This window comes from Pholis gunnellus, assembly GCF_910591455.1.
Source record: "Pholis gunnellus genome assembly, chromosome: 20".
In the NCBI taxonomy this organism is placed as follows: Eukaryota; Metazoa; Chordata; class Actinopteri; order Perciformes; family Pholidae; genus Pholis; species Pholis gunnellus.
In genome coordinates, this window is record NC_136547.1 from 4302164 (window position 1) to 4325000 (window position 22837).

Genomic DNA, 22837 nt, shown 5'->3' on the forward strand with positions numbered 1-22837 from the left:
ATCATGGGAACACTTGAACGCATCATGGAACACATGAACGCATCATGGAACACATGAACGCATCATAGGAACACATGAACGCATCATGGGAACACATGAACGCATTATGGAACACATGAACGCATCATAGGAACACATGAACGCATCATGGAACAAATGAACGCATCATAGGAACACATGAACGCATCATGTGATCACATGAATGCAGTGTTCACAAAATGTCCACAGAATGTCCACAGAATGTCTACCTTTCTTCGAGATTTGTAAATAAAAGAAGAAATTTGACAAAAAAACGATAGATGCAGATTTGTTTATGCACTTGTATAGCACTGTGAAATGCAACCGTGAAGTTTAGAAATTAAGCTTGGAAAAACTCCTCGCACCACTATACCACCAGTCACAGTGGAAATATTGGACATTTGCTGCCTTTCTGCTTACTATCTGACTTCAAAACTTAGCAACAGTGTACTCTCACTGGAAGAAAATGACTCAGATGGCCGGAAATCTAACAGGGGCCAAGTGCTTGGAAGCAGCTATGTTTACCACTGTACCACCATTGATGGGCCAAAGGCTTTCCCAGCATAGTCGGTAATTTACCTGGGCATTGAGACTGAAAAGAGCCCTACATTGATAAAGTGAAAGGAGGTACATTGGAGGGGATGGCTCACTTCATCTACCTGTGACATTATACAATATTGTCCAGGAAGTTGAGCTTTACAATGTGACAAAATACACATGGAAGTGTTTGCTCAATCAATAATTTGTGTCAGACCATCAACTTTGAGCCTGCTCTTTTTCTAAGCAGAACCTGAAATGTCTCAGCATGGAGGTTCTATGGTGAGGCCACAAAGTGTCTTTCGTTGTTGGCAGGGTTTGAACCTGGGTTTGAATCCACGCATCATGGAACACAAGAACGCATCATAGGAACACATGAACGCATCATGTGATCACATGAACGCATCATGGAACACAAGAACGCATCATGGAACACATGAACGCATCATGTGATCACATGAATGCATCATGTGATCACATGAACGCATCATGGGAACACTTGAACGCATCATGGAACACATGAACGCATCATGGAACACATGAACGCATCATAGGAACACATGAACGCATCATGGGAACACATGAACGCATTATGGAACACATGAACGCATCATAGGAACACATGAACGCATCATGGAACACAAGAACGCATCATGGAACACAAGAACGCATCATGGAACACAAGAACGCATCATGGAACACATGAACGAATCATGTGATCACATGAACGCATCATGGGAACACTTGAACACATCATGGAACACATGAAAGCATCATGGAACACATGAACGCATCATGGGAACACATGAACACATTATGGAACACATGAACGCATCATGGAACACAAGAACGCATCATGGGAACACTTGAAAGCATCATGGAACACATGAACGCATCATAGGAACACATGAAAGCATCATGGAACACATGAACGCATCATGGAACACAAGAACGCATCATGGAACACAAGAACGCATCATGGAACACATGAACGCATCATGTGATCACATGAACGCATCATGGGAACACTTGAACGCATCATGGAACACATGAAAGCATCATGGAACACATGAACGCATCATGGGAACACATGAACGCATTATGGAACACATGAACGCATCATGGAACACAAGAACGCATCATGGGAACACTTGAAAGCATCATGGAACACATGAACGCATCATAGGAACACATGAAAGCATCATGGAACACATGAACGCATCATAGGAACACATGAACGCATCATGGAACACAAGAACGCATCATGGAACACATGAACGCATCATGGAACACAAGAACGCATCATAGGAACACATGAACGCATCATGGAACACAAGAACGCATCATGGAACACAAGAACGCATCATGGAACACATGAACGCATCATGTGATCACATGAACGCATCATGGGAACACTTGAACGCATCATGGAACACATGAAAGCATCATGGAACAAATGAACGCATCATGGGAACACATGAACGCATTATGGAACACATGAACGCATCATGGAACACAAGAACGCATCATGGGAACACTTGAAAGCATCATGGAACACATGAACGCATCATAGGAACACATGAAAGCATCATGGAACACATGAACGCATCATAGGAACACATGAACGCATCATGGAACACAAGAACGCATCATAGGAACACATGAACGCATCATGTGATCACATGAACGCATCATGGGAACACTTGAACGCATCATGGAACACATGAACGCATCATGGAACACATGAACGCATCATAGGAACACATGAACGCATCATGGGAACACATGAACGCATTATGGAACACATGAACGCATCATAGGCACACATGAACGCATCATGGAACACAAGAACGCATCATGGAACACATGAACGCATCATGTGATCACATGAACGCATCATGGGAACACTTGAACGCATCATGGAACACATGAACGCATCATGGAACACATGAACGCATCATAGGAACACATGAACGCATCATGGGAACACATGAACGCATTATGGAACACATGAACGCATCATAGGAACACATGAACGCATCATGGAACAAATGAACGCATCATAGGAACACATGAACGCATCATGTGATCACATGAATGCAGTGTTCACAAAATGTCCACAGAATGTCCACAGAATGTCTACCTTTCTTCGAGATTTGTAAATAAAAGAAGAAATTTGACAAAAAAACGATAGATGCAGATTTGTTTATGCACTTGTATAGCACTGTGAAATGCAACCGTGAAGTTTAGAAATTAAGCTTGGAAAAACTCCTCGCACCACTATACCACCAGTCACAGTGGAAATATTGGACATTTGCTGCCTTTCTGCTTACTATCTGACTTCAAAACTTAGCAACAGTGTACTCTCACTGGAAGAAAATGACTCAGATGGCCGGAAATCTAACAGGGGCCAAGTGCTTGGAAGCAGCTATGTTTACCACTGTACCACCATTGATGGGCCAAAGGCTTTCCCAGCATAGTCGGTAATTTACCTGGGCATTGAGACTGAAAAGAGCCCTACATTGATAAAGTGAAAGGAGGTACATTGGAGGGGATGGCTCACTTCATCTACCTGTGACATTATACAATATTGTCCAGGAAGTTGAGCTTTACAATGTGACAAAATACACATGGAAGTGTTTGCTCAATCAATAATTTGTGTCAGACCATCAACTTTGAGCCTGCTCTTTTTCTAAGCAGAACCTGAAATGTCTCAGCATGGAGGTTCTATGGTGAGGCCACAAAGTGTCTTTCGTTGTTGGCAGGGTTTGAACCTGCGCGGGAAGAACCCAATGGATTTCTAGTCCATCGCCTTAACCACTCGGCCACAACAACACACAGGATAGTATTAAACCAACTTTCAGAAATTCGAAGAATTGTCTCATTGGCTGAAAAATTCAATTACTAAAGCACACTTTTCTGTAACACAGTTGTTCAACTTTGCTTGCCTGAGTGATACTTGGTGCATTCTTTCATTTGCTCGACGTATGTTTTGAATGCCAAGTTTCTTAACTAAATACTTCTTTAAGAGTGACCATAAGACCTGATGGAGATGCGGGGGATTGAACCCCGGGCCTCATACATGCAAAGCACGCGCTCTACCACTGAGCTACATCCCCCAAAAATGTTCACAAAATGTCCACAGAATGTCCACTGAATGTCTACCTTTCTTCGAGATTTGTAAATAAAAGAAGAAATTTGACAAAAAAACGATAGATGCAGATTTGTTTATGCACTTGTATAGTACTGTGAAATGCAACCGTGAAGTTTAGAAATTAAGCTTGGAAAAACTCCTCGCACCACTATACAACCAGTCACAGTGGAAATATTGGACATTTGCTGCCTTTCTGCTTACTATCTGACTTCAAAACTTAGCAACAGTGTACTCTCACTGGAAGAAAATGACTCAGATGGCCGGAAATCTAACAGGGGCCAAGTGCTTGGAAGCAGCTATGTTTACCACTGTACCACCATTGATGGGCCAAAGGCTTTCCCAGCATAGTCGGTAATTTACCTGGGCATTGAGACTGAAAAGAGCCCTGCATTGATAAAGTGAAAGGAGGTACATTGGAGGGGATGGCTCACTTCATCTACCTGTGACATTATACAATATTGTCCAGGAAGTTGAGCTTTACAATGTGACAAAATACACATGGAAGTGTTTGCTCAATCAATAATTTGTGTCAGACCATCAACTTTGAGCCTTTTTCTAAGCAGAACCTCAAATGTCTCAGCATGGAGGTTCTATGGTGAGGCCACAAAGTGTCTTTCGTTGTTGGCAGGGTTTGAACCTGGGTTTGAATCCACGCATCATGGAACACATGAACGCATCATAGGAACACATGAACGCATCATGTGATCACATGAACGCATCATGGAACACATGAATGCATCATAGGAAAACATGAACGCATCATGGAACACATGAACGCATCATGGAACACAAGAACGCATCATGGGAACACTTGAAAGCATCATGGAACACATGAACGCATCATAGGAACACATGAACGCATCATGGGAACACATGAACGCATCATGGGAACACATGAACGCATTATGGAACACATGAACGCATCATGGAACACAAGAACGCATCATGGGAACACTTGAAAGCATCATGGAACACATGAACGCATCATAGGAACACAAGAACGCATCATGGGAACACTTGAAAGCATCATGGAACACATGAACGCATCATAGGAACACATGAAAGCATCGTGGAACACATGAACGCATCATGGAACACATGAACGCATCATGGAACACATGAACGCATCATGGGAACACATGAACGCATTATGGAACACATGAACGCATCATGGAACACAAGAACGCATCATGGGAACACTTGAAAGCATCATGGAACACATGAACGCATCATAGGAACACATGAAAGCATCATGGAACACATGAACGCATCATAGGAACACATGAACGCATCATGGGAACACATGAACGCATTATGGAACACAAGAACGCATCATGGGAACACTTGAAAGCATCATGGAACACATGAACGCATCATAGGAACACATGAAAGCATCATGGAACACATGAACGCATCATAGGAACATATGAACGCATCATGGAACACAAGAACGCATCATGGAACACATGAACGCATCATGTGATCACATGAACGCATCATGGGAACACTTGAACGCATCATGGAACACATGAACGCATCATGGAACACAAGAACGCATCATGGGAACACTTGAAAGCATCATGGAACACATGAACGCATCATAGGAACACATGAAAGCATCATGGAACACATGAACGCATCATAGGAACACATGAACGCATCATGGAACACAAGAACGCATCATGGGAACACTTGAAAGCATCATGGAACACATGAACGCATCATGGGAACACTTGAAAGCATCATGGAACACATGAACGCATCATAGGAACACATGAAAGCATCATGGAACACATGAACGCATCATAGGAACACATGAACGCATCATGGAACACAAGAACGCATCATGGAACACAAGAACGCATCATGGAACACATGAACGAATCATGTGATCACATGAACGCATCATGGGAACACTTGAACACATCATGGAACACATGAAAGCATCATGGAACACATGAACGCATCATGGGAACACATGAACACATTATGGAACACATGAACGCATCATGGAACACAAGAACGCATCATGGGAACACTTGAAAGCATCATGGAACACATGAACGCATCATAGGAACACATGAAAGCATCATGGAACACATGAACGCATCATGGAACACAAGAACGCATCATGGAACACAAGAACGCATCATAGGAACACATGAACGCATCATGGGAACACATGAACGCATTATGGAACACAAGAACGCATCATGGGAACACTTGAAAGCATCATGGAACACATGAACGCATCATAGGAACACATGAAAGCATCATGGAACACATGAACGCATCATAGGAACATATGAACGCATCATGGAACACAAGAACGCATCATGGAACACATGAACGCATCATGTGATCACATGAACGCATCATGGGAACACTTGAACGCATCATGGAACACATGAACGCATCATGGAACACAAGAACGCATCATGGGAACACTTGAAAGCATCATGGAACACATGAACGCATCATAGGAACACATGAAAGCATCATGGAACACATGAACGCATCATAGGAACACATGAACGCATCATGGAACACAAGAACGCATCATGGGAACACTTGAAAGCATCATGGAACACATGAACGCATCATGGGAACACTTGAAAGCATCATGGAACACATGAACGCATCATAGGAACACATGAAAGCATCATGGAACACATGAACGCATCATAGGAACACATGAACGCATCATGGAACACAAGAACGCATCATGGAACACAAGAACGCATCATGGAACACATGAACGAATCATGTGATCACATGAACGCATCATGGGAACACTTGAACACATCATGGAACACATGAAAGCATCATGGAACACATGAACGCATCATGGGAACACATGAACACATTATGGAACACATGAACGCATCATGGAACACAAGAACGCATCATGGGAACACTTGAAAGCATCATGGAACACATGAACGCATCATAGGAACACATGAAAGCATCATGGAACACATGAACGCATCATGGAACACAAGAACGCATCATGGAACACAAGAACGCATCATGGAACACATGAACGCATCATGGAACACAAGAACGCATCATGGAACACATGAACGCATCATGGAACACAAGAACGCATCATGGGAACACTTGAAAGCATCATGGAACACATGAACGCATCATAGGAACACATGAACGCATCATGGGAACACATGAACGCATCATGGGAACACATGAACGCATTATGGAACACATGAACGCATCATGGAACACAAGAACGCATCATGGGAACACTTGAAAGCATCATGGAACACATGAACGCATCATAGGAACACAAGAACGCATCATGGGAACACTTGAAAGCATCATGGAACACATGAACGCATCATAGGAACACATGAAAGCATCGTGGAACACATGAACGCATCATGGAACACATGAACGCATCATGGAACACATGAACGCATCATGGGAACACATGAACGCATTATGGAACACATGAACGCATCATGGAACACAAGAACGCATCATGGGAACACTTGAAAGCATCATGGAACACATGAACGCATCATAGGAACACATGAAAGCATCATGGAACTCATGAACGCATCATAGGAACACATGAACGCATCATGGGAACACATGAACGCATTATGGAACACAAGAACGCATCATGGGAACACTTGAAAGCATCATGGAACACATGAACGCATCATAGGAACACATGAAAGCATCATGGAACACATGAACGCATCATAGGAACATATGAACGCATCATGGAACACAAGAACGCATCATGGAACACATGAACGCATCATGTGATCACATGAACGCATCATGGGAACACTTGAACGCATCATGGAACACATGAACGCATCATGGAACACAAGAACGCATCATGGGAACACTTGAAAGCATCATGGAACACATGAACGCATCATAGGAACACATGAACGCATCATGGAACACATGAACGCATCATAGGAACACATGAACGCATCATGGAACACAAGAACGCATCATGGGAACACTTGAAAGCATCATGGAACACATGAACGCATCATGGGAACACTTGAAAGCATCATGGAACACATGAACGCATCATAGGAACACATGAACGCATCATGGAACACATGAACGCATCATAGGAACACATGAACGCATCATGGAACACAAGAACGCATCATGGAACACAAGAACGCATCATGGAACACATGAACGAATCATGTGATCACATGAACGCATCATGGGAACACTTGAACACATCATGGAACACATGAAAGCATCATGGAACACATGAACGCATCATGGGAACACATGAACACATTATGGAACACATGAACGCATCATGGAACACAAGAACGCATCATGGGAACACTTGAAAGCATCATGGAACACATGAACGCATCATAGGAACACATGAAAGCATCATGGAACACATGAACGCATCATGGAACACAAGAACGCATCATGGAACACAAGAACGCATCATGGAACACATGAACGCATCATGTGATCACATGAACGCATCATGGGAACACTTGAACGCATCATGGAACACATGAAAGCATCATGGAACACATGAACGCATCATGGGAACACATGAACGCATTATGGAACACATGAACGCATCATGGAACACATGAACGCATCATAGGAACACATGAACGCATCATGGGAACACATGAACGCATTATGGAACACATGAACGCATCATAGGCACACATGAAAGCATCATGGAACACATGAACGCATCATAGGAACACATGAACGCATCATGGAACACAAGAACGCATCATGGAACACATGAACGCATCATGTGATCACATGAACGCATCATGGGAACACTTGAACGCATCATGGAACACATGAACGCATCATAGGAACACATGAAAGCATCATGGAACTCATGAACGCATCATAGGAACACATGAACGCATCATGGGAACACATGAACGCATTATGGAACACAAGAACGCATCATGGGAACACTTGAAAGCATCATGGAACACATGAACGCATCATAGGAACACATGAAAGCATCATGGAACACATGAACGCATCATAGGAACATATGAACGCATCATGGAACACAAGAACGCATCATGGAACACATGAACGCATCATGTGATCACATGAACGCATCATGGGAACACTTGAACGCATCATGGAACACATGAACGCATCATGGAACACAAGAACGCATCATGGGAACACTTGAAAGCATCATGGAACACATGAACGCATCATAGGAACACATGAAAGCATCATGGAACACATGAACGCATCATAGGAACACATGAACGCATCATGGAACACAAGAACGCATCATGGGAACACTTGAAAGCATCATGGAACACATGAACGCATCATGGGAACACTTGAAAGCATCATGGAACACATGAACGCATCATAGGAACACATGAAAGCATCATGGAACACATGAACGCATCATAGGAACACATGAACGCATCATGGAACACAAGAACGCATCATGGAACACAAGAACGCATCATGGAACACATGAACGAATCATGTGATCACATGAACGCATCATGGGAACACTTGAACACATCATGGAACACATGAAAGCATCATGGAACACATGAACGCATCATGGGAACACATGAACACATTATGGAACACATGAACGCATCATGGAACACAAGAACGCATCATGGGAACACTTGAAAGCATCATGGAACACATGAACGCATCATAGGAACACAAGAACGCATCATGGGAACACTTGAAAGCATCATGGAACACATGAACGCATCATAGGAACACATGAAAGCATCGTGGAACACATGAACGCATCATGGAACACATGAACGCATCATGGAACACATGAACGCATCATGGGAACACATGAACGCATTATGGAACACATGAACGCATCATGGAACACAAGAACGCATCATGGGAACACTTGAAAGCATCATGGAACACATGAACGCATCATAGGAACACATGAAAGCATCATGGAACTCATGAACGCATCATAGGAACACATGAACGCATCATGGGAACACATGAACGCATTATGGAACACAAGAACGCATCATGGGAACACTTGAAAGCATCATGGAACACATGAACGCATCATAGGAACACATGAAAGCATCATGGAACACATGAACGCATCATAGGAACATATGAACGCATCATGGAACACAAGAACGCATCATGGAACACATGAACGCATCATGTGATCACATGAACGCATCATGGGAACACTTGAACGCATCATGGAACACATGAACGCATCATGGAACACAAGAACGCATCATGGGAACACTTGAAAGCATCATGGAACACATGAACGCATCATAGGAACACATGAAAGCATCATGGAACACATGAACGCATCATAGGAGCACATGAACGCATCATGGAACACAAGAACGCATCATGGGAACACTTGAAAGCATCATGGAACACATGAACGCATCATGGGAACACTTGAAAGCATCATGGAACACATGAACGCATCATAGGAACACATGAAAGCATCATGGAACACATGAACGCATCATAGGAACACATGAACGCATCATGGAACACAAGAACGCATCATGGAACACAAGAACGCATCATGGAACACATGAACGAATCATGTGATCACATGAACGCATCATGGGAACACTTGAACACATCATGGAACACATGAAAGCATCATGGAACACATGAACGCATCATGGGAACACATGAACACATTATGGAACACATGAACGCATCATGGAACACAAGAACGCATCATGGGAACACTTGAAAGCATCATGGAACACATGAACGCATCATAGGAACACATGAAAGCATCATGGAACACATGAACGCATCATGGAACACAAGAACGCATCATGGAACACAAGAACGCATCATGGAACACATGAACGCATCATGGAACACAAGAACGCATCATGGAACACATGAACGCATCATGGAACACAAGAACGCATCATGGGAACACTTGAAAGCATCATGGAACACATGAACGCATCATAGGAACACATGAACGCATCATGGGAACACATGAACGCATCATGGGAACACATGAACGCATTATGGAACACATGAACGCATCATGGAACACAAGAACGCATCATGGGAACACTTGAAAGCATCATGGAACACATGAACGCATCATAGGAACACAAGAACGCATCATGGGAACACTTGAAAGCATCATGGAACACATGAACGCATCATAGGAACACATGAAAGCATCGTGGAACACATGAACGCATCATGGAACACATGAACGCATCATGGAACACATGAACGCATCATGGGAACACATGAACGCATTATGGAACACATGAACGCATCATGGAACACAAGAACGCATCATGGGAACACTTGAAAGCATCATGGAACACATGAACGCATCATAGGAACACATGAAAGCATCATGGAACTCATGAACGCATCATAGGAACACATGAACGCATCATGGGAACACATGAACGCATTATGGAACACAAGAACGCATCATGGGAACACTTGAAAGCATCATGGAACACATGAACGCATCATAGGAACACATGAAAGCATCATGGAACACATGAACGCATCATAGGAACATATGAACGCATCATGGAACACAAGAACGCATCATGGAACACATGAACGCATCATGTGATCACATGAACGCATCATGGGAACACTTGAACGCATCATGGAACACATGAACGCATCATGGAACACAAGAACGCATCATGGGAACACTTGAAAGCATCATGGAACACATGAACGCATCATAGGAACACATGAAAGCATCATGGAACACATGAACGCATCATAGGAACACATGAACGCATCATGGAACACAAGAACGCATCATGGGAACACTTGAAAGCATCATGGAACACAAGAACGCATCATGGGAACACTTGAAAGCATCATGGAACACATGAACGCATCATAGGAACACATGAAAGCATCATGGAACACATGAACGCATCATAGGAACACATGAACGCATCATGGAACACAAGAACGCATCATGGAACACAAGAACGCATCATGGAACACATGAACGAATCATGTGATCACATGAACGCATCATGGGAACACTTGAACACATCATGGAACACATGAAAGCATCATGGAACACATGAACGCATCATGGGAACACATGAACACATTATGGAACACATGAACGCATCATGGAACACAAGAACGCATCATGGGAACACTTGAAAGCATCATGGAACACATGAACGCATCATGGGAACACATGAAAGCATCATGGAACACATGAACGCATCATGGAACACAAGAACGCATCATGGAACACAAGAACGCATCATGGAACACATGAACGCATCATGTGATCACATGAACGCATCATGGGAACACTTGAACGCATCATGGAACACATGAAAGCATCATGGAACACATGAACGCATCATGGGAACACATGAACGCATCATGGAACACATGAACGCATCATGGAACACATGAACGCATCATAGGAACACATGAACGCATCATGGGAACACATGAACGCATTATGGAACACATGAACGCATCATAGGCACACATGAAAGCATCATGGAACACATGAACGCATCATAGGAACACATGAACGCATCATGGAACACAAGAACGCATCATGGAACACATGAACGCATCATGTGATCACATGAACGCATCATGGGAACACTTGAACGCATCATGGAACACATGAACGCATCATAGGAACACATGAAAGCATCATGGAACTCATGAACGCATCATAGGAACACATGAACGCATCATGGGAACACATGAACGCATTATGGAACACAAGAACGCATCATGGGAACACTTGAAAGCATCATGGAACACATGAACGCATCATAGGAACACATGAAAGCATCATGGAACACATGAACGCATCATAGGAACATATGAACGCATCATGGAACACAAGAACGCATCATGGAACACATGAACGCATCATGTGATCACATGAACGCATCATGGGAACACTTGAACGCATCATGGAACACATGAACGCATCATGGAACACAAGAACGCATCATGGGAACACTTGAAAGCATCATGGAACACATGAACGCATCATAGGAACACATGAAAGCATCATGGAACACATGAACGCATCATAGGAACACATGAACGCATCATGGAACACAAGAACGCATCATGGGAACACTTGAAAGCATCATGGAACACATGAACGCATCATGGGAACACTTGAAAGCATCATGGAACACATGAACGCATCATAGGAACACATGAAAGCATCATGGAACACATGAACGCATCATAGGAACACATGAACGCATCATGGAACACAAGAACGCATCATGGGAACACTTGAAAGCATCATGGAACACATGAACGCATCATGGGAACACTTGAAAGCATCATGGAACACATGAACGCATCATAGGAACACATGAAAGCATCATGGAACACATGAACGCATCATAGGAACACATGAACGCATCATGGAACACAAGAACGCATCATGGAACACAAGAACGCATCATGGAACACATGAACGAATCATGTGATCATATGAACGCATCATGGGAACACTTGAACACATCATGGAACACATGAAAGCATCATGGAACACATGAACGCATCATGGGAACACATGAACACATTATGGAACACATGAACGCATCATGGAACACAAGAACGCATCATGGGAACACTTGAAAGCATCATGGAACACATGAACGCATCATAGGAACACATGAAAGCATCATGGAACACATGAACGCATCATGGAACACAAGAACGCATCATGGAACACAAGAACGCATCATGGAACACATGAACGCATCATGTGATCACATGAACGCATCATGGGAACACTTGAACGCATCATGGAACACATGAAAGCATCATGGAACACATGAACGCATCATGGGAACACATGAACGCATTATGGAACACATGAACGCATCATGGAACACAAGAACGCATCATGGGAACACTTGAAAGCATCATGGAACACATGAACGCATCATAGGAACACATGAAAGAATTATGGAACACATGAACGCATCATAGGAACACATGAACGCATCATGGAACACAAGAACGCATCATGGAAAACATGAAAGCATCATGGAACACATGAACGCATCATAGGAACACATGAACGCATCATGGAACACAAGAACGCATCATGGAACACAAGAACGCATCATGGAACACATGAACGCATCATGTGATCACATGAACGCATCATGGGAACACTTGAACGCATCATGGAACACATGAACGCATCATGGAACACATGAACGCATCATAGGAACACATGAACGCATCATGGGAACACATGAACGCATTATGGAACACATGAACGCATCATAGGCACACATGAAAGCATCATGGAACACATGAACGCATCATAGGAACACATGAACGCATCATGGAACACAAGAACGCATCATGGAACACATGAACGCATCATGTGATCACATGAACGCATCATGGGAACACTTGAACGCATCATGGAACACATGAACGCATCATGGAACACATGAACGCATCATAGGAACACATGAAAGCATCATGGGAACACATGAACGCATTATGGAACACATGAACGCATCATAGGCACACATGAACGCATCATGGAACACAAGAACGCATCATGGAACACATGAACGCATCATGTGATCACATGAACGCATCATGGGAACACTTGAACGCATCATGGAACACATGAACGCATCATGGAACACATGAACGCATCATAGGAACACATGAACGCATCATGGGAACACATGAACGCATTATGGAACACATGAACGCATCATAGGAACACATGAACGCATCATGGAACAAATGAACGCATCATAGGAACACATGAACGCATCATGTGATCACATGAATGCAGTGTTCACAAAATGTCCACAAAATGTCCACAGAATGTCCACAGAATGTCTACCTTTCTTCGAGATTTGTAAATAAAAGAAGAAATTTGACAAAAAAACGATAGATGCAGATTTGTTTATGCACTTGTATAGTACTGTGAAATGCAACCGTGAAGTTTAGAAATTAAGCTTGGAAAAACTCCTCGCATCACTATACAACCAGTCACAGTGGAAATATTGGACATTTGCTGCCTTTCTGCTTACTATCTGACTTCAAAACTTAGCAACAGTGTACTCTCACTGGAAGAAAATGACTCAGATGGCCGGAAATCTAACAGGGGCCAAGCGCTTGGAAGCAGCTATGTTTACCACTGTACCACCATTGATGGGCCAAAGGCTTTCCCAGCATAGTCGGTAATTTACCTGGGCATTGAGACTGAAAAGAGCCCTACATTGATAAAGTGAAAGGAGGTACATTGGAGGGGATGGCTCACTTCATCTACCTGTGACATTATACAATATTGTCCAGGAAGTTGAGCTTTACAATGTGACAAAATACACATGGAAGTGTTTGCTCAATCAATAATTTGTGTCAGACCATCAACTTTGAGCCTGCTCTTTTTCTAAGCAGAACCTGAAATGTCTCAGCATGGAGGTTCTATGGTGAGGCCACAAAGTGTCTTTCGTTGTTGGCAGGGTTTGAACCTGCGCGGGAAGACCCCAATGGATTTCTAGTCCATCGCCTTAACCACTCGGCCACAACAACACACGGGATAGTATTAAACCAACTTTCAGAAATTCGAAGAATTGTCTCATTGGCTGAAAAAGTCAATTACTAAAGCACACTTTTCTGTAACACAGTTGTTCAACTTTGCTTGCCTGAGTGATACTTGGTGCATTCTTTCATTTGCTCGACGTATGTTTTGAATGCCAAGTTTCTTAACTAAATGCTTCTTTAAGAGTGACCATAAGACCTGATGGAGATGCGGGGGATTGAACCCCGGGCCTCATACATGCAAAGCACGCGCTCTACCACTGAGCTACATCCCCCAAAAATGTTCACAAAATGTCCACAGAATGTCCACTGAATGTCTACCTTTCTTCGAGATTTGTAAATAAAAGAAGAAATTTGACAAAAAAACGATAGATGCAGATTTGTTTATGCACTTGTATAGTACTGTGAAATGCAACCGTGAAGTTTAGAAATTAAGCTTGGAAAAACTCCTCGCACCACAATACAACCAGTCACAGTGGAAATATTGGACATTTGCTGCCTTTCTGCTTACTATCTGACTTCAAAACTTAGCAACAGTGTACTCTCACTGGAAGAAAATGACTCAGATGGCCGGAAATCTAACAGGGGCCAAGTGCTTGGAAGCAGCTATGTTTACCACTGTACCACCATTGATGGGCCAAAGGCTTTCCCAGCATAGTCGGTAATTTACCTGGGCATTGAGACTGAAAAGAGCCCTGCATTGATAAAGTGAAAGGAGGTACATTGGAGGGGATGGCTCACTTCATCTACCTGTGACATTATACAATATTGTCCAGGAAGTTGAGCTTTACAATGTGACAAAATACACATGGAAGTGTTTGCTCAATCAATAATTTGTGTCAGACCATCAACTTTGAGCCTTTTTCTAAGCAGAACCTCAAATGTCTCAGCATGGAGGTTCTATGGTGAGGCCACAAAGTGTCTTTCGTTGTTGGCAGGGTTTGAACCTGGGTTTGAATCCACGCATCATGGAACACATGAACGCATCATAGGAACACATGAACGCATCATGTGATCACATGAACGCATCATGGAACACATGAATGCATCATAGGAACACATGAACGATTCATGGGAACACATGAACGCATTATGGAACACATGAACGCATCATGGAACACAAGAACGCATCATGGGAACACTTGAAAGCATCATGGAACACATGAACGCATCATAGGAACACATGAACGCATCATGGGAACACATGAACGCATCATGGGAACACATGAACGCATTATGGAACACATGAACGCATCATGGAACACAAGAACGCATCATGGGAACACTTGAAAGCATCATGGAACACATGAACGCATCATAGGAACACAAGAACGCATCATGGGAACACTTGAAAGCATCATGGAACACATGAACGCATCATAGGAACACATGAAAGCATCGTGGAACACATGAACGCATCATGGAACACATGAACGCATCATGGAACACATGAACGCATCATGGGAACACATGAACGCATTATGGAACACATGAACGCATCATGGAACACAAGAACGCATCATGGGAACACTTGAAAGCATCATGGAACACATGAACGCATCATAGGAACACAAGAACGCATCATGGGAACACTTGAAAGCATCATGGAACACATGAACGCATCATAGGAACACATGAAAGCATCGTGGAACACATGAACGCATCATGGAACACATGAACGCATCATGGAACACATGAACGCATCATGGGAACACATGAACGCATTATGGAACACATGAACGCATCATGGAACACAAGAACGCATCATGGGAACACTTGAAAGCATCATGGAACACATGAACGCATCATAGGAACACATGAAAGCATCATGGAACTCATGAACGCATCATAGGAACACATGAACGCATCATGGGAACACATGAACGCATTATGGAACACAAGAACGCATCATGGGAACACTTGAAAGCATCATGGAACACATGAACGCATCATAGGAACACATGAAAGCATCATGGAACACATGAACGCATCATAGGAACATATGAACGCATCATGGAACACAAGAACGCATCATGGAACACATGAACGCATCATGTGATCACATGAACGCATCATGGGAACACTTGAACGCATCATGGAACACATGAACGCATCATGGAACACAAGAACGCATCATGGGAACACTTGAAAGCATCATGGAACACATGAACGCATCATAGGAACACATGAAAGCATCATGGAACACATGAACGCATCATAGGAACACATGAACGCATCATGGAACACAAGAACGCATCATGGGAACACTTGAAAGCATCATGGAACACATGAACGCATCATGGGAACACTTGAAAGCATCATGGAACACATGAACGCATCATAGGAACACATGAAAGCATCATGGAACACATGAACGCATCATAGGAACACATGAACGCATCATGGAACACATGAACGCATCATGTGATCACATGAACGCATCATGGGAACACTTGAACGCATCATGGAACACATGAAAGCATCATGGAACACATGAACGCATCATGGGAACACATGAACGCATTATGGAACACATGAACGCATCATGGAACACATGAACGCATCATAGGAACACATGAACGCATCATGGGAACACATGAACGCATTATGGAACACATGAACGCATCATAGGCACACATGAAAGCATCATGGAACACATGAACGCATCATAGGAACACATGAACGCATTATGGAACACAAGAACGCATCATGGAACACATGAACGCATCATGGGAACACTTGAACGCATCATGGAACACATGAACGCATCATAGGAACACATGAAAGCATCATGGAACTCATGAACGCATCATAGGAACACATGAACGCATCATTGGAACACATGAACGCATTATGGAACACAAGAACGCATCATGGGAACACTTGAAAGCATCATGGAACACATGAACGCATCATAGGAACACATGAAAGCATCATGGAACACATGAACGCATCATAGGAACATATGAACGCATCATGGAACACAAGAACGCATCATGGAACACATGAACGCATCATGTGATCACATGAACGCATCATGGGAACACTTGAACGCATCATGGAACACATGAACGCATCATGGAACACAAGAACGCATCATGGGAACACTTGAAAGCATCATGGAACACATGAACGCATCATAGGAACACATGAAAGCATCATGGAACACATGAACGCATCATAGGAACACATGAACGCATCATGGAACACAAGAACGCATCATGGGAACACTTGAAAGCATCATGGAACACATGAACGCATCATGGGAACACTTGAAAGCATCATGGAACACATGAACGCATCATAGGAACACATGAAAGCATCATGGAACACATGAACGCATCATAGGAACACATGAACGCATCATGGAACACAAGAACGCATCATGGAACACAAGAACGCATCATGGAACACATGAACGAATCATGTGATCACATGAACGCATCATGGGAACACTTGAACACATCATGGAACACATGAAAGCATCATGGAACACATGAACGCATCATGGGAACACATGAACACATTATGGAACACATGAACGCATCATGGAACACAAGAACGCATCATGGGAACACTTGAAAGCATCATGGAACACATGAACGCATCATAGGAACACATGAAAGCATCATGGAACACATGAACGCATCATGGAACACAAGAACGCATCATGGAACACAAGAACGCATCATGGAACACATGAACGCATCATGTGATCACATGAACGCATCATGGGAACACTTGAACGCATCATGGAACACATGAAAGCATCATGGAACACATGAACGCATCATGGGAACACATGAACGCATTATGGAACACATGAACGCATCATGGAACACAAGAACGCATCATGGGAACACTTGAAAGCATCATGGAACACATGAACGCATCATAGGAACACATGAAAGCATTATGGAACACATGAACGCATCATAGGAACACATGAACGCATCATGGAACACAAGAACGCATCATGGAAAACATGAAAGCATCATGGAACACATGAACGCATCATAGGAACACATGAACGCATCATGGAACACAAGAACGCATCATGGAACACAAGAACGCATCATGGAACACATGAACGCATCATGTGATCACATGAACGCATCATGGGAACACTTGAACGCATCATGGAACACATGAACGCATCATGGAACACATGAACGCATCATAGGAACACATGAACGCATCATGGGAACACATGAACGCATTATGGAACACATGAACGCATCATAGGAACACATGAAAGCATCATGGAACACATGAACGCATCATAGGAACACATGAACGCATCATGGAACACAAGAACGCATCATGGAACACATGAACGCATCATGTGATCACATGAACGCATCATGGGAACACTTGAACGCATCATGGAACACATGAACGCATCATGGAACACATGAACGCATCATAGGAACACATGAACGCATCATGGGAACACATGAACGCATTATGGAACACATGAACGCATCATAGGCACACATGAACGCATCATGGAACACAAGAACGCATCATGGAACACATGAACGCATCATGTGATCACATGAACGCATCATGGGAACACTTGAACGCATCATGGAACACATGAACGCATCATGGAACACATGAACGCATCATAGGAACACATGAACGCATCATGGGAACACATGAACGCATTATGGAACACATGAACGCATCATAGGAACACATGAACGCATCATGGAACAAATGAACGCATCATAGGAACACATGAACGCATCATGTGATCACATGAATGCAGTGTTCACAAAATGTCCACAGAATGTCCACAGAATGTCTACCTTTCTTCGAGATTTGTAAATAAAAGAAGAAATTTGACAAAAAAACGATAGATGCAGATTTGTTTATGCACTTGTATAGTACTGTGAAATGCAACCGTGAAGTTTAGAAATTAAGCTTGGAAAAACTCCTCGCACCACTATACAACCAGTCACAGTGGAAATATTGGACATTTGCTGCCTTTCTGCTTACTATCTGACTTCAAAACTTAGCAACAGTGTACTCTCACTGGAAGAAAATGACTCAGATGGCCGGAAATCTAACAGGGGCCAAGCGCTTGGAAGCAGCTATGTTTACCACTGTACCACCATTGATGGGCCAAAGGCTTTCCCAGCATAGTCGGTAATTTACCTGGGCATTGAGACTGAAAAGAGCCCTACATTGATAAAGTGAAAGGAGGTACATTGGAGGGGATGGCTCACTTCATCTACCTGTGACATTATACAATATTGTCCAGGAAGTTGAGCTTTACAATGTGACAAAATACACATGGAAGTGTTTGCTCAATCAATAATTTGTGTCAGACCATCAACTTTGAGCCTGCTCTTTTTCTAAGCAGAACCTGAAATGTCTCAGCATGGAGGTTCTATGGTGAGGCCACAAAGTGTCTTTCGTTGTTGGCAGGGTTTGAACCTGCGCGGGAAGACCCCAATGGATTTCTAGTCCATCGCCTTAACCACTCGGCCACAACAACACACGGGATAGTATTAAACCAACTTTCAGAAATTCGAAGAATTGTCTCATTGGCTGAAAAAGTCAATTACTAAAGCACACTTTTCTGTAACACAGTTGTTCAACTTTGCTTGCCTGAGTGATACTTGGTGCATTCTTTCATTTGCTCGACGTATGTTTTGAATGCCAAGTTTCTTAACTAAATGCTTCTTTAAGAGTGACCATAAGACCTGATGGAGATGCGGGGGATTGAACCCCGGGCCTCATACATGCAAAGCACGCGCTCTACCACTGAGCTACATCCCCCAAAAATGTTCACAAAATGTCCACAGAATGTCCACAGAATGTCTACCTTTCTTCGAGATTTGTAAATAAAAGAAGAAATTTGACAAAAAAACGATAGATGCAGATTTGTTTATGCACTTGTATAGTACTGTGAAATGCAACCGTGAAGTTTAGAAATTAAGCTTGGAAAAACTCCTCGCACCACAATACAACCAGTCACAGTGGAAATATTGGACATTTGCTGCCTTTCTGCTTACTATCTGACTTCAAAACTTAGCAACAGTGTACTCTCACTGGAAGAAAATGACTCAGATGGCCGGAAATCTAACAGGGGCCAAGTGCTTGGAAGCAGCTATGTTTACCACTGTACCACCATTGATGGGCCAAAGGCTTTCCCAGCATAGTCGGTAATTTACCTGGGCATTGAGACTGAAAAGAGCCCTGCATTGATAAAGTGAAAGGAGGTACATTGGAGGGGATGGCTCACTTCATCTACCTGTGACATTATACAATATTGTCCAGGAAGTTGAGCTTTACAATGTGACAAAATACACATGGAAGTGTTTGCTCAATCAATAATTTGTGTCAGACCATCAACTTTGAGCCTTTTTCTAAGCAGAACCTCAAATGTCTCAGCATGGAGGTTCTATGGTGAGGCCACAAAGTGTCTTTCGTTGTTGGCAGGGTTTGAACCTGGGTTTGAATCCACGCATCATGGAACACATGAACGCATCATAGGAACACATGAACGCATCATGTGATCACATGAACGCATCATGGAACACATGAATGCATCATAGGAACACATGAACGATTCATGGGAACACATGAACGCATTATGGAACACATGAACGCATCATGGAACACAAGAACGCATCATGGGAACACTTGAAAGCATCATGGAACACATGAACGCATCATAGGAACACATGAACGCATCATGGGAACACATGAACGCATCATGGGAACACATGAACGCATTATGGAACACATGAACGCATCATGGAACACAAGAACGCATCATGGGAACACTTGAAAGCATCATGGAACACATGAACGCATCATAGGAACACAAGAACGCATCATGGGAACACTTGAAAGCATCATGGAACACATGAACGCATCATAGGAACACATGAAAGCATCGTGGAACACATGAACGCATCATGGAACACATGAACGCATCATAGGAACACATGAACGCATCATGGAACACAAGAACGCATCATGGAACACAAGAACGCATCATGGAACACATGAACGCATCATGTGATCACATGAACGCATCATGGGAACACTTGAACGCATCATGGAACACATGAAAGCATCATGGAACACATGAACGCATCATGGGAACACATGAACGCATTATGGAACACATGAACGCATCATGGAACACAAGAACGCATCATGGGAACACTTGAAAGCATCATGGAACACATGAACGCATCATAGGAACATATGAAAGCATCATGGAACACATGAACGCATCATAGGAACACATGAACGCATCATGGAACACAAGAACGCATCATGGAACACATGAACGCATCATGTGATCACATGAACGCATCATGGGAAAACTTGAACGCATCATGGAACACATGAACGCATCATGGAACACATGAACGCATCATAGGAACACATGAACGCATCATGGGAACACATGAACGCATTATGGAACACATGAACGCATCATAGGCACACATGAACGCATCATGGAACACAAGAACGCATCATGGAACACAGGAACGCATCATGTGATCA